This window comes from Podarcis tiliguerta (assembly GCF_965153285.1).
Source record: "Podarcis tiliguerta genome assembly, chromosome: 3".
NCBI classification, from domain to species: Eukaryota; Metazoa; Chordata; class Lepidosauria; order Squamata; family Lacertidae; genus Podarcis; species Podarcis tiliguerta.
In genome coordinates this window covers 35,106,550-35,133,505 of record NC_139536.1, presented here as the reverse complement: position 1 = coordinate 35,133,505, position 26,956 = coordinate 35,106,550, and the positions used below count along the sequence as shown (strand labels likewise).

The 26,956-nt window shown below is 43.4% G+C and overlaps 1 long non-coding RNA gene across 1 annotated transcript in view; it reads right to left on the bottom strand.

The window, feature by feature from the left end:
- Window positions 1–3,145: 3,145 nt before the first annotated feature.
- Window positions 3,146–26,956, bottom strand: part of LOC310674859 — a 36,831-nt gene continuing 13,020 nt past the window's right edge. The window contains exons 2-3 of the long non-coding RNA XR_014509806.1: window positions 6,163–6,225; window positions 3,146–3,279 (exon numbers count right to left, since the gene is read on the bottom strand). This is a non-coding gene — a long non-coding RNA (uncharacterized lncRNA). The remainder of the gene's footprint in view (window positions 3,280–6,162; window positions 6,226–26,956) is intronic.

Genomic DNA, 26,956 nt, shown 5'->3' with positions numbered 1-26,956 from the left:
GCTTTTGCTTTTTAAAAGATAAATTAAATTCCACCAGTGCTGGTACATCTCCGTGTTATGACAAGCCAATAATCATCAGGCTGCACTTCTTCCTTCCAAGTACTTTTTAAAAAATTACCTAGTTAATATAGTTGATTAAACAATTCAGTCTGTGGATATGGACCTTTCCAATCATCCACAGATTGTAGAACTGACTCTAGACTTTTAAAGACCAAAATATGTAACCATAGTTCTTCTTTTTTTAAAAAAAAATGTTTCTTGTTTCAAGAGAATTTATGACACTCATTTCTTTCTGGAAGTCTGTAAGAAAAATATTGACTTAATATATTAAGGGGATTGTTGTTAAATATTTGTTTGCTGGTAATTGTGCTCAAATTGAGCAACAATTGAGTGTTTTGTAATTAGAACAACTTAATGAGTTGGCTTTTATGATCAATGTTTAATTTGCACACAGTTGTTTTTCTGAAGTGTAAATTAAGTACCTCTTTCTGGGACCCTCTGCTTAAACCCATTAGCATCTTTTTATTACTTGGGCTTGGAAACAGTTTCCTTTTATTAAATGTGTTCTGCCAGCCACTTACTTTTCTGATTTGCAAAATCTCTTCCACTTTTCTTGTACCAAGTAAAAACGGTTGTGCTAACTTCATGAGAGGAATGCCATCCTGAATAGGGGTATGATGCTTCTCAGTTTTGGTAGACCAACTCTTGGTGGGGATGCTTGGAATAAATTAGGATTTATACAAAGCCCCATCAGCATATAAGGTAGCCATATGTCACACTTTAGAAAGGACTGTCCTCTATGTCATACTAATACTAACAATAATAGCTTTATATGTCACCTTATAGACTCAATGTGGCTTGCGCAGCAAATAATTTAATAGTTAAACAATACAGCAATAATAACAGCTAAATGTGATCTTGTTAAATGTTGCCCACTATACATTTCCCACCACGAAATTATCACAAGCAATCACCATAAAACAAAAAGTATCCAAAAACTATCCACCTGAATGAGTGAGAGACCACTATCAACATTCAAACACTTCAGTGTACAAAAAATACTTTATTTTCTTTTTTAAAAAATATTTATCATTTTCCATTTTACAATAATACATACAAGTTAACAAAACAAAAAAGAACATCAAATTGACTCTTCCCCATCCGTGGTTCCTTCCACTTGATGTCTATATCTTCCTACCCACAAAAAATCCTTAATTATTTGATTTCTCTAAAAATTTCTTTATATATTATTTACTGCTCATTTTACATTAACCCTGCTAACATTTTAAGTTGTTTACAATAACTTTTTAAATAGTCAATAATCCCACCCCATCTTTATTAAACATTTTCTCCTCCTGGTTTCTTATTCTTCCCATTTGGCCATCTCTGCATACTCCATCAGTTTTAACTGTCAGTCCTCCTTGGTTGGAACTGCTTCTTCTTTCCATATCTGAACGTAAATCATCCTGGCAGCCATCACTGAATACATAAATTGGTTTTTTCCCCTGGTCTTTGGGTATGTATTGACCTATTAACCCTAAAGGGACACGGGTGGCGCTGTGGGTAAAACCTCAGCGCCTAGGACTTGCCGATCATATGGTCGGTGGTTCGAATCCCCGCGGCGGGTTGAGCTCCCGTCTTTCGGTCCCAGCTCCTGCTCACCTAGCAGTTCGAAAGCATCCTAAGTGCAAGTAGATAAATAGGTACCGCTTTATAGCGGGAAGGTAAATGGCGTTTCCGTGTGCTGCGCTGGTGCTGGCTCGCCAGAGCAGCTTCGTCACGCTGGCCACGTGACCCGGAAGTGTCTCCGGACAGCGCTGGCCCCCGGCCTCTCAAGTGAGATGGGCGCACAACCCTAGAGTCGGACACGACTGGCCCGTACAGGCAGGGGTACCTTTACCTTTACCTTTATTAACCCTAAAAGAAAAGCTTCTGGTATTGTGGTAAAAGATACCTTCAACATTTTTTCCCCAGTTCATCATAAATCATTTTCCAGAAAGGTTTATAATGCTTTAAACACTTTCTTTCCCTCAAAGAATTCTGGGCATTGTTATTTGTTAAAAGTTGCTAGTAACTCTTTGAGGGGAAAACTACAATACCCAGAATTCTTTGAGGGGAAACTGTTTTCAATGTGCTTTGAAGGTATAGTGTGTACACAGCCTTGGTCTGGTGCAGAAAGAAATTGGAATCACATACACATCTCTGGGGAAAGTGTTCTAAAGATGAAGAACCACTGCAGTAAAGACCCTCCTTTCTATTTGAAGGGTTGTCCACAGTCCAAGCCTTGTTTAAAGGCAAAGAACCATAAGAACAGAGAACAGCCACAGTCGTGGTTTTTTTGTTTTCCTTTGATTGATATGTACATTCTATTGATTTTTTTGCAGTTGTATTCTCAAAAATTCACAAAATGTTTAAAAAAGAACATGAAGTTGCCCATCAACAGTTAGCAGCTGGACAGCAGATTAAGCTGGCATATAGGTCACCCAGACATATTTTCCTCGCCCCATGGGGAATAAAAAGCAATTTTTATTCAGATTGTTGTGCTTGCTTCCGAATCTGCATCACTACATATAAATTAACAAAACCATTTCCCTCTTTTTAGATTATGTGAAAGTGTCCACTCTCATCTTGGCGCAGTGTTGTCAGTTAAATAGTTGTATTTTGTTATACAGCTTTAAAAACAATTAAAATTATTTACAAAAAGTAATAATAATGGAGGGGGGCAATGTTCTGGACTGCTTTATTTTGTCTTCCTTTAACAGGCACCTGAATTGCAAAAATCAGCAGGTGAAGCTTTTCATAGCTTCGAGAGAAGTGTTATTATCAGGAAACGTTTGCAGATCAAGCTGAACCACTTTTTTGGGGCAGCACAATATAACAAGTTAGTGTACTTAGCAAGGAGGGTCTTGAAAAAGCAACCTCTTACACCTAGGCTGCAATTTGAACCAAGTGCCATAGTTACTAAGCGAAGAAATACCAAATCCATTAATTGGATAAGTACATGTTTCTGTGTTGTTATTATACCTGTTAATATAAGGGAACATAACACTAGGCCTATTATTCAGATTGGCTTTATTAACAAATTGAATACCACCATAAATCTTTTTGAGATTAGTTCATAAAATGTTGGTTACCATGATGCAAAGTAGGGCCAACTGATATAAGTGCAGCTGGTGGGTGTAGAGGAATAAGGCCAATAATTTGCCCTGAAATCTGTGGGTGAGATCCGCCATAGAAATAGAATATCCCACTGATGACTCTCATCCCCTCGTCCTCTGTCTGTAAAAAAAACCCACAAGGCAGTTGAACCTTTCGATCTTCATGGGTTCTTAGCCAATCTCATTAACTTCCAAAAACCAGCTAAGAACAACTTTCTAAAGAACAGTTAAAAATTCCTACAATCACTACTCTCAAACCACCAGTTTCCGGGTTTCCGGGGACAGAACCCTCAGCTATCAAACACCTGGGTAAACAGGTCAAAACTAAACACATCTCTCCAAACCTGATGAATGACCATTACAATGGCAGATTCCATTCCAAGGTAAGTCTAATGATAAAGAACCTTAATAAGCAGGGAGGGCCTTCAAGCCAGGTATGAATTTAGGGGAGTGTGCCCAGTTCACCTGCACAGGGCACCACCCTGAGAGGGTGCTGCAACAGTGATGGAAGATGAGAGGCTGGGGGGGGGGATTTTGGTGGTGCTCAGGGTGCCACTGAAATGAAAAAACCCAAAGTCTGCCACTGCTGAAGCTGCCCATTGACAGTGAGCATCTGGACAGAACACTGAACAGGCACTTGGGATACTTGGTCACTCCCCCCGCTATTGTGAAATGTTCTGGTGTCCCCCACTTACGTATGATCGATTCGCATTTGACCACATATACATGTGGCACCAGGAAAATAAATAAATAGATAAATTCAAACCAGGAAATGGTGGGAGAGAACTCGTGGCTTATGAGGAGACCCCCCCTGCCCCCCGGAGCTTGAAGAGGACTTTAGTAAGGGCAGAGGAAGTCCCAAAGAGATTGGAGGCACAGCAGGGCATTGTTTAGGCTGCTCAGCCTCCCGCCTAACAGCTGATGTGTGGGGTAGCACAGCAGGAATCCCTTTCCTGTGCAGCCTCCAGCCAGCCACACAGCTTCAACTCTAGTTGATGAGAGAGTTGTGAGGAGGGGGAGACAACAGGTGTTTAGGGACTTTTAAGCAGGTGCTCCCCACTTACACGATTTTCACTTATGTACACAGTGGCCCCATGTAAGTAAGGGACACACCCCTGTGCTCTATTTCTATTATAGTAAAAAGGTAAAGGTAAAGGTAAAGGGACCCCTGACCATTAGGTCCAGTCGCGAACAGCTCTGGGGTTGCGGTGCTCATTTCACTTTATTGGCCGAGGGAGCCGGCGTACCGCTTCCGGGTCATGTGGCCAGCAGGACTAAGCCGCTTCTGGCGAACCAGAAGAGTGCACAGAAACGGTGTTTACCTTCCCACCGGAGCGGTACCTATTTATCTATTTGCACTTTGACGTGCTTTCGAACTGCTAGGTTGGCAGGAGCAGGGACCAAGCAACAGGAGCTCACCCTGTCACGGGGATTCGAACCGCCGACCTTCTGATTGGCAAGTCCTAGGCTCTGTGGTTTAACCCACAGTGCCACCCACGTCCCTTTTCTATTATAGTAATTCTTTCTAATTCTATGAACATATATGTGTGCATTTTGTGCAAATTTGTGTTCTCGTCTCTCCTCTTTTATATGTGTGTGTGTGGTGTGTGAAGCAGCCATGCTACTCAATCTGTTGGGAACAAACCCAGAAGAGGAAGACCATGACACTCAAGTGTAAAAGAAAAGCAGGAAGGCCAGTAGAATTATTCTCTCTCTCCTCCACACAACCGGAGTTGTAGGCTGTTAGCAGCCTCACTGGGGAACATTGTGGCCCATACATTATTAAATGTAATTACATTGTTACTTATAGATTCAATTAAACGACTTGTTGGGGGGGGGGATTCTATAGCAATTCAGAGCACAGCACGTGCAACAATTACATTAACCTTTAATAATCATCCTTTCCCCACCACTCTGTGGTAACAACCGTATTAATTAGTTATGAAATGATTAAATGTGGAGTGCCTGAACATTGTCATCAATCTCGCCACATGGGTACCTTTGAAGGGGTGCCTGGCACTGTGCCACACCCTGAAAAAGCCATCGGGGAAGGTTCCCTCCCCTCCTCTCCCCTCCCAGCAGCTGTGCTGCAGGACCTCTGAAGCTAGGAGGATAAATGAACTTATGCGCTTGGAAGCCGAATGGGCAAAACCAAGCACAGCTAGCTCTTTACTGCCTTTTGGGACTCTAGTAGAGTCCTGCAAATCCCTGTGGCCGACAGTATGCTGCTTACTTGACTTGCTGAGATCAAACTTCCTTTTTCCTAATTGGTACCATATAATATCTCAATCGGGACGCGGGTGGCGCTGTGGGTTAAAGCCTCAGCGCCTAGGGCTTGCCGATCGAAAGGTCGGCGGTTCGAATCCCCGCGGTGGGGTGCGCTCCCGCTGTTCGGTCCCAGCGCCTGCCAACCTAGCAGTTCGAAAGCACTCCCAGGTGCAAGTAGATAAATAGGGACCGCTTACTAGCGGGAAGGTAAACGGCGTTTCCGTGTGCGGCTCTGGCTCACCAGAGCAGCGATGTCACGCTGGCCATGTGACCCGGAAGTGTCTTCGGACAGCGCTGGCCCCCGGCCTCTTTGAGTGAGATGGGCGCACAACCCTAGAGTCTGTCAAGACTGGCCCGTACCGGCAGGGGTACCTTTACCTTTTTTAATATCTCAATCATTCTTATTTTACATTGTTTTATAGGGTTCTTTGTATGTATTGTTTGCTTATCTCTATCTATCATCTATCTATCATCTATGCATGCTGATCTGAGCGGCTTCAACCAAAAGAGTGGCAGACTAATGCTCTAGCTAACTAAAATAAGGAAACAATTCTTCTTGGCCTATTGCTGACCAATCATTTCGCAGGGATTCTGGGGTTGTGGTGGACAGCTAGATGAAAAATAAATAAATCAATCCATTGGGCAGTTGCTGTGTTGGGGTGGTGAAAAAAGGTGAATTCAGTTTTGAGGATCATTAGGAAATGGATTGAAAATAAGTCTGCCAGTATTACAATACCTTTATATAAACTTATGGTGAGATCACACTAGGTATCCTGTGAAGGTTTCTGCATCTCAAAAGCTGGAAAAGGTGCAGGAAAGGACAATCACTAGGCTGGAGCAATTCCTCCATGAAGAACAGTTACAACAATGGGGGCTTTTAACTTGAAGAAAAAATTAGAAAGGTGGACATAATGAAATGGTGTGCTGTGGCTGTCTTAATAATACTTAGCATTTGCATGACACTTTCAAATGTTGCAAACATGTCACATACAATATCTAATTGTAATCCTTACCACAAACTTGCAAACTGTAATCAGTACTATTATTCTATCCCATACTGCAGATGCGGGGGGGGGGGGGGGGGGGGCTAAGGCTGAGGCCAAATGACTTTAAATAAAACAAAACAATTTATATTGAAATTTTCTCTGACAAATAAGAAATGCATAACAAACAAAACAGACATAACAAAACTCGACTGTGAACTAAAGGCGAAAAAGAGGAAAATATAGATGCGGAAATCTGGAAGACTGAAAGAGGTAACTTATACATTTTTAATCTAAAGGCTGAAAGTGTTTAGGTATAATGCCCACAGCTTTTTTCCCAGCTGGAATTCACTGGAACTCAGTTCCAGCAAGTCTCAGGTGTGTGCCATTGCCATGATAACAGAACAAGGGAGGCATTTATGATGAGTTCCAGCACCTCTTTTTCTAGCAATACCTGTCCATAATGGGTGATGGAGATCTGGGGGGAGGACTGTTACCTGCCGTTTCAAAACAAATTCAACAAATGGAAGCCAAGCAACTCAGAATGGTGTGAATTCTTGAAAGAGGCAAGATCTGAACTTCCTGATTTGTAGCTCTGTCTCTTAGTTGCTACACGACACCAGCTTTCTTTTTGTTAACCAAAATGGAAGAACAGACTGTTTTATTTTCAGGGAAGTGACTCACAATTCATTTATTTGCTATTTTAAAAAACAAACAAACCCCAAACCCCCTGCAGCCTTGTTTTCTTGAGGATTAACAAAGAGAAGCAAAGAGCAATGCTAGCTGCAATGAACTTCCAGCAGCCAGGCTCCAAGCTGAACCAATGGCTTCATGTGTCTTTAATGCAGAACTTAATCAAAGCACCAAATATCTGGTTGTGGAACAGAGTCATATCACTATTTATTCCCAGAGGTAAACTGTACACAAAGCAAGAGCTCCATCCACACCAACATAAATCACCCTCTTCAACCTCCTGTATTGCCATCCCATAAAGCTGCAATTGTTGTTGCAGAACTGCGGGAATGCAGCCAAGCGAGAGGCGTTACTTTATACGCTAGCTTGATGTTGTTAACAGGGATATTGTAAATGCACAATGTCATATGTTTTCTTTCCCTTTTTTGTATATTTTATGTATTTTAATCTTTGCTTATAATGGACTTTTCAGCCTGGGTTATACATAACGAGCTTGCTCAGTGGAGGAGAGGATAAAACTACAGTGACAGCTCCGTGTTGAGGCAAAAAACAAAAGCAGGCTACATTGTCTTTCCATCTAACTGACTGAGGCATGATGCTGCATCCAAATGAGGGAAAAGGGCAACATGACAGAGAATTGTTTAGCTGTGCCATAGTTTCTTCGGCACATCAGTGCCAACTCAAACTGTGCACCTCATTTCCATCCTAGCAACACGATCCTTCGTTACATATGTTATCAGGTTGTTCTGATCACTGTGTCAGATGACATGTCAGTATTGTGGGAGGGAAAATATGTAAATCCCCATGACCCACATGTGTGGGGTAAATAACAAAAGAATTGGCTGGGTGCCTGGATTCAAAATGCGGAGCTAAACACACTCTCTAGCAGGAGAAAGCCCCCAGTAGCAGAGTCAAGCAGCAATATAGAATTAGGAATATAGCTTGTCAGACCCTTGTATCCCAATTAGTTTGCTTGCAAACAGTGCTCCTCTCTCTTTTACCCCTTTTGAGATGAGCAGACCACACACTGTTAAGTAAGTTTAAAATGCCTTACTTACAAAATGTTCCAAAGGTCAGATTAGTGCATTTATCCAAGCAGCAGAAAGGAGAACATAGGCAGAATACCCTTGGGTATAAAATCAAGAAAGATAGCTTCAAAGACGTGTTCTAAGCTTGCAGCTTGCTTAGACTCCTTTTCCTTGGAGAGGAGAGAGAATTAGGGTACAGGAAGAAGAAAGCTTCACTTCCTTCCTCATCAGAGAAGAGAGGACATGACCTATGTTGAGTCTAGGGACACAGCTCTATTGTCCTAACCCATTCATGTACTACCTAGTGTATTTGAGTGCAATCTCCCACAAGTATCTAGGTGCTGGCTCTTCAATATGCAACCCACAAACTGTATTTGAGTTGCTTCTTGGAGAAAGGCCATAGCTCTGTGGTGGAGCATCTGCTTTGCACACAGAAAGTCATAGATTCAATCCCTGGCATCTCTAGATGGGGCTGGGAATGAACTCTGCTTGAAATCCTGGAGACCTACTGCCAGTCAGTGTAGATAATGCTCAGTTCGATTGACCACTGGAATAAAGCAGCTTCCTACATAGATACTGGCTGGCCCCATGATGCCTTGTGTGTATCAAACAAGTACATTCTGTTGCAGTAAATTCTGCAGCAGGGCTGATACACATATAAACGCAAAGAGTAGTGACCCCAACTGACATTTACAATGACAGATTGTTTGGATTCTAATAAAGCAGATCCATGTGTGTGTTGCCTTATTTATAATTATTTGAGCATAACAGCAGGAAACATTAGCAACAAATGAAACAGAACATTCAGCCTCAAATGGTCTGACTCAGTTTAAAGTAGGGGTGGGGATCAGCCTCATGGACCAAATTTGACTGCAAGCTGGATCTAGCCACCTGTTGATCACATGATATCATATGACTGATAGGTGGGTTGTCCCACCCACCTGTCAACATGTCTTTTGGCATTTCCAAGCACTTGCTTTGAGAAGGCTGCATTTTATTGTGTGCCTCCTTTAGTGGTGGTAGCTGTCATGGGGGCGAGTTAACAAAGGGGTGACTTCCTCCTCTTCTTCCTGCCCCCCCCCCAATTCCCTTCCATCGCCAACATTGGGGATGGAAAGGAGAAACACAGGGAGGCTTTGAAAGCCCTTTACTATCCTGCCCATTTCTCCTGTGCAGCCCCTCTGTTTGAGAGTCACAAAGGGCTTTCAAATCCTCACCGCACGGTTCCCATTTGCATGTTGAAGCGTTCAGCATGTTAGACTAGGAGGACCAGGGAGATGGGTTCAGATGCTCACTGGGCTTCCTTGAGTCAGTCCTACCTCACCCCACCCTATCACACAGGATTGTTGTAAGAACAAAATAGGGGAATTGGAGGAATCCTGTGCATCACCCAGAGTTTCTTGACTTACAAAACTATATCTGATAATACAGGGAGGATTTTTATTGGAACCATTAGGGAGATTACCCTTCAGTCACTCCCTTCAATGTTGGTTAGGGGATTAAACTCATCTGTAATGGTCTAAAATAATTTTACCCATTGTCATTCTCCCTGCAGCTATGCCATGGTGAGGAAGGAATGGGGAAGGGGGAACAAAGAGCCACAGTAGATGCTGCAGATTTCCAAACGAGGGAGCAGAGCTCTGATCCCAAAATGCCCGCGTGACAACTAATTAACCTTTTCTGCATTTGACAGGAGGCTTCAACAGAAATGAAAAATGTGGGGCTTGATGTTATTCCCTCAACTTGTATAAATAATTCATAACCTCTAGCCCTGCAGTCAGTTGAACATCTCTGCTAATCACCCAGGCTTATGTGGACATTGCCTAGAAAAAAAAGCCCACCCCCAAACCCCACATTTAACAAAAAATTAAATGGAACAGATTTTCCAATGGAAAGAATATCTACAGGCAGCAGGTAGCCACACTGAGTAATTAATATGACCTTTGCCTCTTGTTGAATCTATCAGTGGGGTTGTAAGTGTCCCACATGGTCTACAGGATGGGAGGGTCTCCATCACAGGAGCTCATTGTTATTCTCCTGTATTCTATCAGCAGAGCACAAAATCCCTCTGCAGGACAGGTCAGGCTGAAAGGTTCCTGAATTTAAAGGCTTATGAGATGTAGCAAGGAGGGAAAAAAAGCTTATAATAATTCACTCCATAGGAGTTTGGTATTGGGACTTATTGCCATGCTGATCCCTGAGAATGAGAGATCGTTAATGTCTTTTATGGGAGCAACCTCTTTGGACGGAGGCGTGTGCCACATTTTGATTTACCCATAGCTCTGTTTAATGTTACCCATCAGGGCAGATGCAGTGCTTAACTGTTTTGAACTCCAGCCACTCAGCAGATAAGAGTCCCCACTGAAAATCATTTTTCTGCCCAATTACTGTCATCCAACACATTGCCACTCTGCTTCATTCATGTCATGCGCCTATAAGACAGTGTGGTAATTGAGAACTTCCAGTGCTAAAAGAAACTGATAGTGGGTTGCTCCAAAAAAAGGAGATTAACTTACCTGCACAGCCCTTAGCTATGCGGCCTTGGCTGCAGATGTACCTTCTGTGAATCATGTTCAGTGGATCCACGTTGCTGACGTAATTAGCAACTTTATTAGCTAGTAATTGCTAGGTCATTGGTCACTAAAGCATTTTCCTAAGTTTTATTGGCATTATCTACTTCCCTGGTCACCCTTTTTTGCTCAACATGGTCTTGAAAGCAGCTTATGTTTAGGGCCAGCCCTATCATTAGGTTGAGTCAAGCAGCTGCTTTAGGTGGCAGGTGCTGGGGCATGACACTGCAAAGGATGCTGGGTGTCATGAACGGGTTGGATGAAGGGGAGTGGTGGGATGCACCAGCTGGGTAACCCCCAAGGGAAACCCCAGAGGAGGAAGGCTCAGAGCCAGGGGATTGGTGGTGGGACACTGAGGAGAGGTCAGAGGGAGAAAGCTGGGAGGAGGGGCTGAATGCTGAAGGGCAACAGGGTTTAATGAGCAGGAAGAGCTTGTGACAGAGAGCAGTTCAGACTCCAAGGCTGAAGGCTGCAGAATCCAGGGAGTCTCCTTCTCCTGCTGCGACGAGCTCCCCACACCCCCGGTCTCCAAGAATTTGCAGAGTAATGATAAAAGCAGAGCAGAGGTCAGAAGTGTGAAGGTGCAGTTTGAGACTGTTTGGGAAACATCAGAGAGAGGAGGAGACTTAGAGAGGTGTGGAAGGCAGGGACCTTCAGTCCTGGCAACTGCGCAAGACCTACTGGGAAGGGTTGCTGAGACCACTAGGCTGAGTTGTATGTTTGTTTCATTGAACAAAGGTTTAACGTCTCTGACAATGGAGATCTAATTGCTTTACTGCTGACCTGCATCTGGCTCCAGCTTTGACACTGGGGAGTTCACATGGGAAAAGTATGATAGACGTAGCCAAGGCCATTTAGGCCAGGCTTTCTTTAGTCTTTGGCTAGAAATGTGGAGGCATATGGGTATGGAAACATGAAAAGCAAGGAGACATTGCATACCTGGGGAAGAAATGAAAAGAAACATGCAAGAAGCACGTTCCCCCACAAAAAGGAGAAAAATAATTTACGGTGACATTTAAAATGATATTGTTACTGCTGCCCTTCAATCTTTCTTAACACTTTGTAATATTAACTCATAAGATTTAAATGCAGGCTCTGAAAATTGACAGTATCAAGGGAAAATTGCAGAAATCCAATGAAAAAGGAGACAAGCAATGGAGAGGGAGAGAGAACAGAGAAAGAAAGACCCAGCTGAGCTGAGTATTTTACTGTATTATCAAGGCACTCAATTGCTCACATTAACCCAATCTATTGGATTTATTTTATTTTTTACATATTACTGAGTTTAGAGCAATATGTGATAAATATTCCAATTTCTCATGGTGGCAAAAAAGGAGAGATAAGTGCAGGAATGTAAGCAAATTTGATTAGAATCAGAAATGGGAGTAGAAATTGCCACAATTTGCATGTTTGTCTGAGGTCAGGAATGGAAATCATGCAAGTGAATACGAGCAGTTTTAGCTATCAGTGGTTTGCTTGTTTTTAAGTCTATGAACATGAGACAATTACAATATTTTCTGCATGGAATTAACATTTCCCTCCCATTGAGATATATTGGGATTAATGGCACAATTAATTACATAATTAATTACCTTAGTTTCAGGCAGAGCAGAAAATGAGACAAATAACGTAAGTTTTAGTGGAATCCAAATCTTAGCAGAACCTAAACAGCATTGATTGTGAGAAACAGAGGTTGGGAGGGAAATTGTTGCTTCCTTACATCCCTAGAAAGGTATTAGAATTGGTGGTTGATTACTGAAAAGTTATCAAAGCAATCTTATACCCTAGTTCCATAAATGCATCGTGATTCAAGGTTGTCACAGCATCCTATCCCATTTTTGCCAGTCAAGAAAAGAAGAAGGGCAAAGCAGACTGCTCTGAGAACCACAAAATGGAGCAAAAACAATGGCTACATCCACAACATTCATGCCAAGACTGCCGGTATTCAATAATCATGTGCCGGTGAGATGTTGCTGCAGAGATGTCATTAGAGATTTTATTTATTTTTAAAAAATATTCCTTCTCTAGGCAAAGCCCATCCAAAGCAGCTTACATCAAGAAAACCTACAATTTTTTTTAAAAAATAAAACAACAACAACAACAACAACCCTCACTACTACAAATCACCAACAGAAGTGTACCTAGGGATTGGTTAGGTTAGCCCCCACTGCAGATCTGCTAAGAGGCAGTTCAAAAGCCATGAGGCCACCTGCTTCACAGACCTGGGTGTGTGGGGGCATACCAAGAGAGAGACGACATGACAGTGATATGGACATGTTACAGAAAGAATGCAATTCCTCCGTGTCAGCCTGAGAAGAGCCAATCTGCCCGTGTGACAGGAAGATATCCCTATTATGTCAGCTAACCCCACCCAAACTCCAGGCACAATGATGCCAACAGCACCCTACCCTAGCACCTGAGTTCCCCAGGCATCCCTGCATAAAGGAATTCCAATCCCCTCAACACACAAAAGGAAGGGAGGAAAAGCAGTATAACACATGGCCTACAGAGCTCACTTCAAGGTAGCCCCATAGAGAGGACCAGTTCTGCTCTAGGCAAGGGCTCAAGAATTCACGACGAGGGAGACAAAACCATTCGCTAAGCAGGAAATGGATGAACCAGGACAGGCAATAAGGGAACTCACAGCTGTGTTTCCAAAGGAGCCACGTCCATTAGTTTGCTGCAGAAGGCATGGGTTTTGGAAGCAGGTGGAGTGAGCTCACAACCCACCAGGGGAATGGCAGCAACAAAGGCTTACTTGTTTTTTGAACACCTGGTAAGTGACAGTTCTGTCAGAAGCAAGATCTAAGATCCAAGGGCTCGAAGTTGCACTGCCAGCTCCACAGACAAGATCCCTATCCTCTCAGCTATAGCAGAATTGCTGACGCTCCACAGTAGAACATCTGCTTTGCATACAGAATGTCCCAGGTTCAATCCCTGGCATCTCCAGGTGGGTCTGGGAGGGAACTCTGTCTGAAACCCTGGACAGCATTTGCAGTCTGTGTAGGCAATATGGAGTTTGATGGACCCAATTATCTAACTCAGTATAAGGCTTCCTATTTTTTCCTAATTCAAGTCAAGAAACCTTTATTGGCATCACATAGGAACATTCAGAATACATTCAGAATAAAGAGGCCAGTGCGATCTTGTCGCCACTTCAACAGCACAGTCGTTTGCCAAAGGAAAGAAGAGGCGAGCAGTTCGTTTCATCTCTGTGGGTGTCCAGCAAGAGGGTTTCTGTGGGTTTCCAGCAAGGGCAGGATCCTGTATTGCTTCAAACCCAACCACATATGCCAGGACAATGTTGTTTAGTCATTTAGTCGTGTCCGACTCTTCGTGACCCCATGGACCAGAGCACGCCAGGCACTTCTGTCCTCCACTGCCTCCCGCAGTTTGGTCAGACTCATGTTGGTAGCTTCGAGAACACTGTCCAACCATCTCATTGTCTGTCGTCCCCTTCTTCTTGTGTCCTCAATCTTTCCCAACATCAGGGTCTTTTCCAGGGAGTCTTCTCTTCTCATGAAGTGGCCAAAGTATTGGAGCTTTACAATCTGTCCTTCCAGTGAGCACTCAGGGCTAATTTCCTTAAGAATGGATACATTTGATCTTCTTGCAGTCCATGGGACTCTCAAGAGTCTCCTCCAGCACCATAATTCAAAAGCATCAATTCTTCGGTGATCAGCCTTCTTTATGGTCCAGCTCTCACTTCCATACATCATGTGTATTGTTCTGGGCATCACAGTTCTGGGCACCACAGTTCAAGAAGGACACTGACAAACTGGAACGTGTCCAGAGGAGGGCAACCAAAATGGTCAAAGGCCTGGAAACGATGCCTTATGAGGAACGGCTAAGGGAGCTGGGCATGTTTAGCCTGGAGAAGAGGAGGTTAAGGGGTGATATGATAGTCATGTTCAAATATATAAAAGGATGTCACATAGAGGAGGGAGAAAGGTTGTTTTCTGCTGCTCCAGAGAAGCGGACACGGAGCAATGGATCCAAACTACAAGAAAGAAGATTCCACCTAAACATTAGGAAGAACTTCCTGACAGTAAGAGCTGTTCGGCAGTGGAATTTGCTGCCAAGGAGTGTGGTGGAGTCTCCTTCTTTGGAGGTCTTTAAGCAGAGGCTTGACAACCTTATGTCAGCAGTGCTCTGATGGTGTTTCCTGCTTGGCAGGGGGTTGGACTCGATGGCCCTTGTGGTCTCTTCCAACTCTATGATTCTATGATTCTATGTAGTTAAACCATGGCTTTAACTATACGGAGCTTTGTTGGCAAGGTGACGTCTCTACTTTTTAAGATGCTGTCTAGGTTTGCCATCACCTTTCTCCCAAGGAGCAGGCGTCTTTTAATTTCGTGACTGCTGTCACCATCTGCAGTGATCATGGAGCCCAAGAAAGTAAATTTTCTTACTGCTTGCATTTCTTCCCTGTCCATTTGCCAGGAGGTGATGGGACCAGTGGCCATGATCTTTGTTTTTTTAATGTTGAGCTTCAGACCATATTTTGCGCTCTCCTCTTTCACCCTCATTAAAAGGTCCTTTAATTCCTCCTCACTTTCTGCCATCAAGGTTGTGTCATCTGCATATCTGAGGTTGTTGATATTTCTTCTGGTGATTTTAATTCCGGCTTGGGATTCATCCAGCCCAGCCTTTCGCATGATGAATTCTGCATGCAAGTTAAATAAGCAGGGAGACAATATACAGCCTTGTCGTACTCCTTTCCCAATTTTGAACCAATCAGTTGTTCCATATCCAGTTCTAACTGTAGCTTCTTGTCCCTCATAGAGATTTCTCAGGAGACAGATGAGGTGGTCAGGCACTCCCATTTCTTTAAGAACTTGCCATAGTTTGCTGTGGTCGACACAGTCAAAGGCTTTTGCATAGTCAATGAAGCAGAAGTAGATGTCTTTCTGGAACTCTCTGGCTTTCTCCATAATCCAGCGCATGTTTGCAATTTGGTCTCTGGTTCCTCTGCCCCTTCGAAATCCAGCTTGCACTTCTGGGAGTTCTCGGTCCACATACTGCTTAAGCCTGCCTTGTAGAATTTTAAGCATAACCTTGCTAGCGTGTGAAATGAGTGCAATTGTGCGGTAGTTGGAGCATTCTTTGGCACTGCCCTTCTTTGGGATTGGGATGTAGACTGATCTTCTCCAATCCTCTGGCCACTGCTGAGTTTTCCAAATTTGCTGGCATATTGAGTGTAGCACCTTAACAGCATCATCTTTTAAAATTTTAAATAGTTCAGCTGGGATATCATCACTTCCACTGGCCTTGTTATTAGCAGTGCTTTCTAAGGCCCATTTGACTTCACTCTCCAGGATGTCTGGCTCAAGGTCAGCAACCACACTACCTGGGGTGTACGAGACATCCATTTCTTTCTGGTATAGTTCCTCTGTGTATTCTTGCCACCTCTTCTTGATGCCAAAGGGAAAGGGAAGGGACCCTAGTGCAGTGGAACAACACACTATTTACATGTCGGTGATCCCAGGTTGAAACAAAGGGCCTGATCTCCTGCTGGGAAGGACTGGGAGGGGTTCCCACACCATGAGAGGGAGCCTGGTGCCTGAGCCAATAACAAGCCAACAGCCATGCAAAGGAAATGAAATGAAAGGAAAGGAAAGGAAAGGAAAGGAAAGGAAAGGAAAGGAAAGGAAAGGAAAGGAAGGCTGTCTATTTTGCAATCTCTAACTTATTTATCCAGGTAGCACAGGCTGAAATATAAAGAGGATCAACAGATCAGCCGGAGTTCAAAGCTTTCCCTGAGGGGAAGTCAACAGGACTAGAATCTTGGACAACCCTCATGGTATAAGTGGTTTTAAAGGGCAGGGCCCTGCTTGCTGGCTGAGGGTCTTGCAGTCTATTATTTATTTATACTGATAATTAATTCCCTTGCTGTGCAAACATTTATCAACGACTCCATTACCCCAGTCCTCTCTCTGCGTACTTGGTGGGGTTAGGCACACTGACAGCTTTGTAACCACAGTCTAATTAAGGTAATTGTTGGCCCACATTTCTTATTCTGTTTCATGTATAATTATACTCCATGGGAAATCTGGTGGGATTAGAAACAGACTTTTAATCTATTCCATGCAAATCAAAAACAACTCCCAAGAAAACAGTTTAATAGCAATATTTAACAGTGCACCAGTTACTTTACTCTGGAGACTTAGCAGGAGGAGCGCTACCCACAGACCCTTTCAGCCAAAGAGAGATGAGAAAAAAGGCTCCCTCAGAAGCAGCCCCCTTGTCTTTTTATTTCCCTAAGTTAATTAACTCCATTTGTGAGGAACCTTTTCTCTTTGGGGTTTCTTGAGCGAAGTCTCCTGATGCTGCTGACAGCTGTTGCTCAACTAACACCTTGGATGCTTCTGTAGATTCAGCCTTTGCTCAGCTTATTTGCTTGTGCCTTTTGTAAATACTGGACAGAATCCATCTCATGTTTGCATCTAACCAGCCAATCAACGCAAGCAGACAAACACCTACCTGCCCACACCAGTGGTGTGCCATGATTTTTTTTTATAGGGGAACAGTTAGGGCTGTATGTGGAGTTGGAGACCCCTAGGATCATCTGCCTGCAAGGCAGGGATCTCCACTCAAGCATCCCTGGCAGAAGCCTAAAAACTTTCAATGAAGGAGGGTCCACAGCCTCCCAAGGAAGTCCATTCTCTGGCTGGTCAATTTGCCATTTCCTAGCAGCTTGCAAAAAGAAGAAAAGTTTGGCTTTGCTTTGTTTTTTGAAAAAGACAACCGCAGGCGGAAGGGTGGATCCCCCCCCCAAATATTAACACCCCCCCTTTCTTCATCATCTCCCTTTTTATGATCATGTTGTTGGTTGTTGCATGTTGCATGTTGCTGCCGATCCTTCAGGTTCTGGCAGATTGGGGCTGAGGGTTTATTTTATGAAAGCACCACGCTTTCAACACACACACACACACACACACAGAGAGAGAGAGAGAGAGAGAGAGAGAGAGAGGCAGGCTGAAGGAGAGGAGGGAGGTAGTGAGATATTAAGGTTGCAGGGATCTTGTTTTCCATCCCCACCCCATAGGCACTTCAGGCTTTCCGACTGCTCTTCCTTAAAAAATGAGGGAGAAGGGGCTGCAGTTTTGCTTCAAGCAGCTGCTTCCTGCTCATGCTTGTGTGTTGCTCTGCAGGGTCCTGTAGTTTTGCAGCCTTTACAGTGGTAATCAGAGAGAGAGAGAGAGAGAGAGAGAGACCCTGGCTAAGCAGCCACACAGAAATATCCTGCCAGGAACATTAAGGGGACTAGGCTAGTCTCACTAGTCCATGGACTGCATGCCGCTGACACACACACAGACTGACAAGGTCTGTTTCTGTGGAGAGCTATCAAGCACCCCACTTACAGTGTTGAGGAGTCCCAGTCATGTGACTCCATTTCCTTTGGAAGGAGATCACAGGAGCCTTGTGACATTTTGAAACATTTGCATTTATTTTCAAATAGACATGCTGAGCATAAAGTAGGGAGCTGCAGTATTAACACTCCAACAGATCCTGCTCCCCAATTAAGTTTCTGAGGGATACCCAGACCCTCCAGATATCCCAAGAAATAGTACCACTTTGGCCCTTTGCACTCTCAGTCTACAAAGATACAGCTGGATGACCTTTGAGAAACAGGGGAAGATGGAAGAATAAGGACTTGTCCGCTTCCAGAAGGAATCTTCAGCAATTTCCTTTCCTATGTAAAGGCCAGCTATTCAGACACATCACTGCTAGTCCTCCTAACAAAAGGCTATAATTGTCCATCCAGTTTGTCCAAGCAATCTCTTTTCACACTGCGTGGGGGGAGGCCATTCAAACCAATCCCCCATCTCAGTGCAATACAATGAGCCTACAACAAAATCATATAAGCAGCAGAAGGAAAGAAAGAAAAACCCAAGGAACATAGAGACTGCCTTACTCCAACTGAGAACAAGGCTTAGTTTTGTCTACACTGAACGGCAGCAGCTGTCCATGATTTCAGACAAGGGTCCTTCCCAGCCCCACCTCAAGATGCAAGGGATTGAACAGGATATCTTCTGCATGCAAAGCAGATGCTCTTTCACTGAGCTACAACCATAGGTGACCTCAAGGTGCTTTCAGATGGTGAAGGGCCAAAACCTAGGGAAACCTAGGGAAACAGAAAAGCTCTTCTTTGCCCAGTGCTGAAAAGATATTAAAGAAGGTGCCATCATAAATTGATAATAATGCTGCCTCTGGACTTTTGGTCAGCTTTAACCCAGTGATTTCTGTCATCTCCTTAAACACCCTGGAAGGTTCACAGGCTATGAAGGACTTGCTCACAAATTGATTGACAGCTGCACAAATTATTACAGCTAGGAAGGGGAAGGGGCAAGCAGAATATAAAATGGAAGAATGGTATGAAGAGGTGTGGGATATAGCCATGAATGATAAATTAAAATGTGCCATTAAGGTAAGACGGGGAATATGCAGGAGAAATGCTTTTGAGGAGATAGGGAGGGTGTTTGTGGAATGTGTACTGATAAAATGGAAAGTGGTCAAACCATCGCAAGATCTGTTGAAATTTTGGGAGGTTGGATAGTTACAATGGAATGGTCTTGGTGGTGGGGTGCGCATCTTTTTATGATTATTACTTTGTCAAAATAATATCAAAAAATTTTGAGAGAGAAGAAGAAGAAGAAGAAGAAGAAGAAGAAGAAGAAGGTGCCAGGGGAGCCTCCTTGAGCAGACAGTTGCAGAAATGTGATGTTCCTTCTGCTCAGTGGCCAGCTCCTAACATCTGATGGAGGGGGTAGCCTAGAGGAGGGCTTCCAATGATGATCTCTTTGTCAGAACAGTGAATTGAATCCCAGTCTCTTAGTTTCCTTGCTAGCCGTCTTTGCACCTTTCATTGTGTGCTATTTTTAGGAAGTCAATACTGGCCTTGTTTTCATACTGCCCACCTGATTCCAGTTACAACTGTTCATTAGAAGAACCACCATAGTTAAATCTCAAATATTGATCTTGGACTTAGTGAACAGATGTTGAGCACATGAGGCTTCCCAGTAACATCTTTGAGAACAACACAGTGTATTGTTGTAAATGCTGTTAGAGCAACATTGTCTCCAATACAATGGGAAGGTCTGTGTTTATATACTCTGCATCCCAGCAAAAATATGAATGCCTAGAGAGCTTTTTAAAAAGTGTACAAATGGCTTTATAATCCTTAAAACATTCATCATCACAACAGCCCTGTGAAGAATAAGAGGGTTTTACAGGCAGGGAGGCACAGGTGAAAGATAGTAAGGCATTTGCTTGAGACCACCCAAGGAGCACAGGCCTAATTGCAGCTTAAATGGAAACAGGTCAGGCTTTGTGGGGAGATGCTGAGGGTCCCACACAGCAGAACAAGCAAGAAGGCTTCCAAACACAACAGGGCTAGTTTGCTACATTTTGAAGCAAATTAAGTAATGCACATTGCCACCTAAAGAGCATGGACCCAGTAAGACCATTTAGTCAGTGTGGGGGACGCTGTAGCACTGTGGTCTAAACCATCGAGCCTCTTGGGCTTGCCAATTGTGAGGTCGGCGGTTCAAATCCACGCAATGGGGTAGGCTCCCATTGCTTTGTCCCAGCTCCTGCCAACCTAGCAGTTCAAAAGCATACCAATGCGAGTAGATAAATAGGTACCACTGCAGTGGGAAGGTAAACAGCATTTCCATGAACTTCTGTCAAGGTGTCCTATTGCACCAGAAGCGGTTTAGTTGTGCTGGCCACATGACCCAGAAAAGGTGTCTGCAGACATACACCGGCTCCCTTGGCCTGAAAGTGGAGTTGAGCACTGTACCCCATAGTCGAATTTGACTGGACTTAACCATCCGATGGCCCTTTACCTTTACCTATTTAGTTAGTGAAATACATCACCATCTAAACAGGGAGACCCTCTAAGACAATTTGAAGTACGTGAAATAGCATACATTACTATCTAAAGTGGGATTAAGATCATGCAGTCCAGAGTCTAAAATTACCTAACTGCACCACTGTTTGAACTGAGACTGAAACAACTCACTCATTTACTTATCTGATGTGACTCACAGCTTTCCAGAGCACCACACTATCTGAGAGCAGCAATATGCTTCTTTGTTGCCTTTTGATTTAGAGTGGGTGGGTGGGTCGGTTAAGAATGGAAGTTTCATATATTCTTAAATATGAGCTCCATGGGTAGGGAATAAGGTGGACACTGGGCCCACAAAACATTTCCTGCAGAATATCAGGGGAATCACCAGGTTTCTCCGGAGCTATTTCACACAATATTTGCTGTGCCACTGACTTGAGAGTCATTTTGTCCTGTTCCATGATTTCAGTCAGGCTGCCTGCCAGACTTATTATTAATTTGTATTGGCTGTTAAAGATGCAAGTTTAATATGCATTAAATGTTAGGTCTGTATGTGTTGTGTTTGAAAATAGTTTGTGAAGTTTGTATTAGGCAGTTTGTCTCCAGCAAATGAGACAAGAAAAAGGTTGGAGGTTTCCATTTGAGGGTTTAGGCTAACTTATGACTCATCCCAGATCACTCTCATAGCAGGGAAATGAAACCTGAGAACTCAGTGTCTTAGTCAGTCCTTGAACTTCAGGGATGATGAACAAGCATAGGATCTTTCTCTGGCACCAGAGAGAGGAAGGTTTATTGAACTGTATTCAGGAGTAGAAAGAAGACTAGTTTAAGTGCAATGTGTATTTTTTTTGCCAACATTTACTTTGTAACTATTTTAAGACTGTTTCCATTAAAGCTAATTGAAGCTCAATCTTGTAGTGGAAAGCAAATGGGATGGCAGAATGTGGTTGGTTAGAGAATGAAACAGCTACAATGATGCATATTTCCTATATAGGATGTGTACTGATGGAAACTGCTCACAGACTCTTTTGGACTTTGTACGACAATGCATTATGGAATAAAGTCTGATTGGAAGGTCGGCGGTTCAAATCCCCGTGATAGGTGAGCCCTCGTTGCTCTGTCCCAGCTCCTGCCAACCTAGCAGTTCAAAAGCATGCCAGTGCAAGTAGTTAAATAGGTATCGCTGCAGCGGGAAGGTAAACGGTGTTTCATTGCACTCTGGTTTCTGTTACACTGTTCTGTTGTGCCAGAAGTGGTTTAGTCAGCTTCCAACATGACCCGGAAAGCTGTCTGTTCATAAACGCTGGCTCCCTTGGCCTGAATCAAGATGAGGCCACAACCCCATTGTCGCCTTTGATGGGACTTAATCATCCAAGTGCCCTTTATCCTTTACCTTTATCTTACCCCACCACTACCAGATGGGTTTGGGCTTTTCCTTTAAATCCCTTTAGTCACACATCCTGCCTCTTAAGCAACAAGCTAGTGCTTCATGCACCCACTTCCCCTGGAGACAGCTTTCATATCTGGTTAAATAAAAACAGTTAAACAAAAACAGTTCTTCTCACATATTTTCACCTCTTATTCTCTTTTCAGTCTGCTCCTCTCATGCAGCCTCAGTTCCTGTCCTGACTACAACATCATGACAGTTTTCTATTGCCTCTGCTCTTCCATTCGACTGCACTACTCCCCCTTTTCAAACATGAGTTCTGCATCTTTGTCTCTAAAGAAGACAATTCAGAGACTAGGCTCCAATACTATCTTTCAGATCCCAGCACCTAGCTATCATGCTGCAAGTGTCACTCCAATACACACTCTCTGTGCTTGTCAGCTATGCTTAAGAGATAGCTAATTAGAAGAAATACCTTTCAGCTGCACCCCTGCACTATAGTTAGCCTCCAGCAATAGTGCTGTCTTACAACAAATCGTCGTATGCTAGAATATGTCGTTCTTTAGCAGAAACAGATTATAGTTCAGGAAAAGGTTGAGCTTCTCAGAAATCACTGCCTAAGGTAGCCTTCAATCTTTTGAGGTGGGTAGCACTATTTCCCCCCTTAAATGAATTAATAGATGGTAAGTGCAGGGGCAAAGGAAGGCGTCATGACACCCAGGGCGGGCATCGCTAAGTAGGGCACATGTGCGGTGTCACTACGTATGATGCATGTGCCGTATGTAGCGACGCCGCACATGTGTTGTATAGTGGTTTGCCTGCACCGCCACTCCAGTGCCTTACGGATTGTGCCGGGATCCTCTGCTCATGGCTGCAGCCACGGACGGAGGATCCTCCATATGTGGCTGCGGCTGCGTGATGGCTGCTCACGCCCCCGTGAGCCCCTGCAGGGTGACTTCTTGTCACCCCCGCAGATATGGAACCTGGGGCGTACCACCCCCCACCCCTCCCCGTTGCGATGCCACTGGGTAAGTGGGGAAGAGCAAGAACAAATTATCATGAGAATTGTCTCTTATTCAGCTAAAAATAGATCATTTGCACTGACTCCATATGGATGATCAAAACATCATGGGTGGTGTTCAACTGAATTTTACTCAGAGTAGATCTACTGAAATTAATCAACATGACCAAGTCAGGTCTGTTAATTTCAATGGTTCTACTCTGGGTAAAACTTAGTTGAATACCACCTCATCTCTTGTGCATTTGGACACAGGAATAACCAACATGAGGCCCTCTTGATGCTGTTGGACCACAACTCCTAGAACTCTGAACACTGACCATGCAGGGGCCATTGGGAGTTGCAGTGCAACAATGTCTGAAAGGCCCCACTGTGGCTACTCTTGGTTTAAGGTTTCTGGTTCCAGTGAAAGACACATGAGATGTTCTGCACTGCCACTGGGAGCTGGACATGGAATTGTACATAGGACCCACCCACCCACCCACACACACACACACACACACACTGCATCACTGGCCAATTGCCTTGTAATAATAATAGTAATAATAATAATAATAATAATAATAATATTTATATACTGTCCTTCGTCACAAGATCTCAGGGCGGTTCACAGGATAAAATCAGATTATCAAGTCAGTGTTAGAGATGGCTGGATCCTATCCCACTCTAGAAATTGTCATAGGAAAAAACCATTTTGGACTCCAGAGAGGAGCAATGTTGGTACAGGAAACAGCCATGTTTGTCACACAACCTGGTGCAAGTAATTATTGCAGTAACATAAAATCTAGCTTGGAAATGGATCCCATGTTGCTCCACTCATGTATACTTATTCTTCAACTATAGAGATAATGGGGGATGAGGCTACCGTTGCTTACTAGTAATCATGGCTATGTTCTATCTCGGCTGTCAGAGGCAGCATGCCTCTGTATACCTGTCACTGGGAATCACAAGCGGGGAGAGTGCTGATGCCCACATGCCCTGCTTGTGGGCTTCCCATAGGCATCTAGCTGCCCATTGTAAGAGCAGGTTACAGGACTAGACAGGCCTTTGGTCTGATCCAGCAGGGCTCTTCTTATGTTCATACAGACCCAGTCCAATGCAAGATGCTATTCGACTGCAGCAATGTGCGTTGCGGGTTTGTGCCACAGAAAGTCTAGCAGGTAGGAAAGGCTGTGTTGTAGCATTTTGGCTGCTGGCACAGCTTGCACTATAAAAAAAACCCCTGAGTTAGCTACCAGAAATTCACAGTCCTGCAACTATTATTCAGTGATACATCTCAGTCGGGAGAGCTTATGGCATATTTGCATAGTTCAAGGCGCAAATATTTTACAAAGGAGAATCACATAGTTTGCTGAAGAAGCCAACTTTGTTATGAGACATGACTGTTAAACGCAATCATTCAACGCTGTGCTTCAAAGCTTCATTTAAAGATAACCCAATGATGGCATATTAGCTTAGCACAAGCACTGATGGGATAACCATGAATAACTCTGCTGGCATTATTAACCTCAACAAGGAGGTTTTCAGAGGTGACATGTTTGAATTTGGAATGACTTTCCACTAGATGCATTCTGAAGCAAAGGGATTTTTTTTTTTTAAAAAAATGGCTTGTTCAGAAAGCCATTTTTGAATAAATGCAAAGTCAAACAAGCCAGCATGTCCTAATAATAATAACAACAACAACAATGCTAATAATCTCACATATCTCCTAAACGCAGCGTGGAAGGGTTTCAAGGGGGAATGTGGCTCTTTATTGATAATGCCTGCATAGCCAAGGCAACTGTAGTTGATAAAGATATGTTGCTGGCTAGTTTCCAACAACATTCTTGAGGGAGATGGAGTTCATTTGCTCTATAGATGCAACTCCCCCGGCATTCAGATGGTAATTTGTGCCACATTTGTTAAGTGCTTTTGCACTGGTATAAAATCAATAGATCCAATACTACTACTGCTACTACTAATAATAATAATCAGAATGTATGTTCTCATCATTTACAAGATTTGCGTGTCTGCCTGAAGTGTGCTTGTGTGAGTCAATTTATTATTTATTTTATTATTTATTGCATTCAGTTGAAGATCACAGGGTGGTTCACAGAATAAAAATACAAAATACTTGATTAGCAGTGCTCTGCATATCCGTAATATGTGAAGTGGCTGTATTACTGTTTTTTTCTTTGCCCTGACTTTCTCTTACATTTGGATTTTACCGTGGTTCTTAATGTTCACTTATTCAGTAATCCAGTTTAGGGGCCACTGAGGTGAGAAGGTAGAATATTATTATTAGGATTAAGCAAACAACTCTAGCTGTGATTGACAGCAATCCATACACCCTTTCATCTTGAAGGTATTCCTTGCACTTGACAGTGCCATGGTCAGTCTGGCTACCGTATGTATTTCAGGACCATGGAGAGCAGCAGTCAGTTTTAGAAAGGGTGTTGATATGCTTGCCTTTGGAAATTCTACCTTTGGACATTTATGTTCTATTACTTAAAGAGACAAACAAAGCCTTGCCCTGGAGGAGACTGTCCTTTGAAAGGGGCAGAGTAAACTTTATTTCCTGAAGCTCCAGGTGTTGTGTGTGTGTTTGTTTGGGAAGGGGTGTGTGACAAATCAGACATCATAGCAGACATGAATCATTGCGCACAAGATCTACTACAAGAGCAGCTGCAGATGCGTTTTTGGAAATGATTTTCACAGCTTCCCTGGCCACCCCCTGCTCATGTTTCCTCTCATGCATTATGCACCAAAGCTAGTCACCCCCGCATTTTGCTCGTAGGGTGGCTCGTGTTGCTTCTGCAGCTGCTTTGATGTCCTCCAAGAGCTCCAGTTTCATTTTCCTTTGGCTTGGCTAATAAATCAGCAATTCACAGCCTGATATGTGTGTTTATTTCCCAGCAAACAGAAGCTCATCCATTGCTAAATAAACAACAAATATAGAAAAATGAGGAATATGCTTTCCTGGAAAAAGAAAAAAAAGAAAAGGGAAAAAGAAAGGTATCCAATTAAAATTGCTGCCCCCACTTTGTTTCGTTTTTATGTGATATTGAAAGGAGTTTATTAAATTTGGCTGCCCTTCCAGAGAACAGCAGGTGAAAGAACTGACTGGATTTCAAAGCAGCTCTAATATCCAATGAAAGTAATGTGTTCGCTAAGAGTTTGTGTTAATGCACATCACCTTTTGCATTGGTTCAACTGAAAGTGCTATAGTTTGAGCACGTATTGTCAGGCCTAGGTGTCTGGTTTTGAGAATCTCAAACACTGAGAACTCAAAGGGAGATTGAAAATGAGTTACTTTGTTCCCTACACATGATGGCCTGTGGTGTTCGTCTTCTTAGTCTATCATGCCGAAGCATCAGCTTGTTAAGCACTTGTGAGCTGGATGATTGGTTACTTCCTTTGACCACAATGGGCTGTTAATGCAGGCACATAAGCCCATAAGACATCTACCCTGGTAGCATTCTAAGGCACCTAGAGTGTGAACAGGATCTGTCTCAATCTACCTCTCATTGCCAGTGGACTTGAGGGCCTTGAAAATTGGCCAGTGCAGGGCCAATTTCACATTGGTGGAAAAACAGGCAATAAAAATCGTGGTGTGGCAAAATCTGATGCCTTGAGCTGGAATAATGATAATGAAATGGGAACACCTTCCCACCTGTCTTCCTTAGAGTTATTCCGGTTAAATGAGATGTTCATTGCAAATTTCTGTTGGTGAATAACGTTGTGGTCCTTTTACTCTGAATGCAGACTCATGTCTTCATTCCAGTGAGGGGGGTATATTTGTCCCCATGCAGTATAAATTTGAACGGAAACATAATGCTATGGCAATGTGGAGAATCCATTTCCCCCCCTCTCTGGGTTCATACATGCAATTTAACAGCTCCCGTGAGTTGGACACCCCTGGGGAGCCTATCTTCTTTGAAAAACACTTTCTCTTTCTAAGCCTCAGTACCTTGCTATCGAATATTTCATCAGACTTTCTGCTGCTAACTGCTGTCATA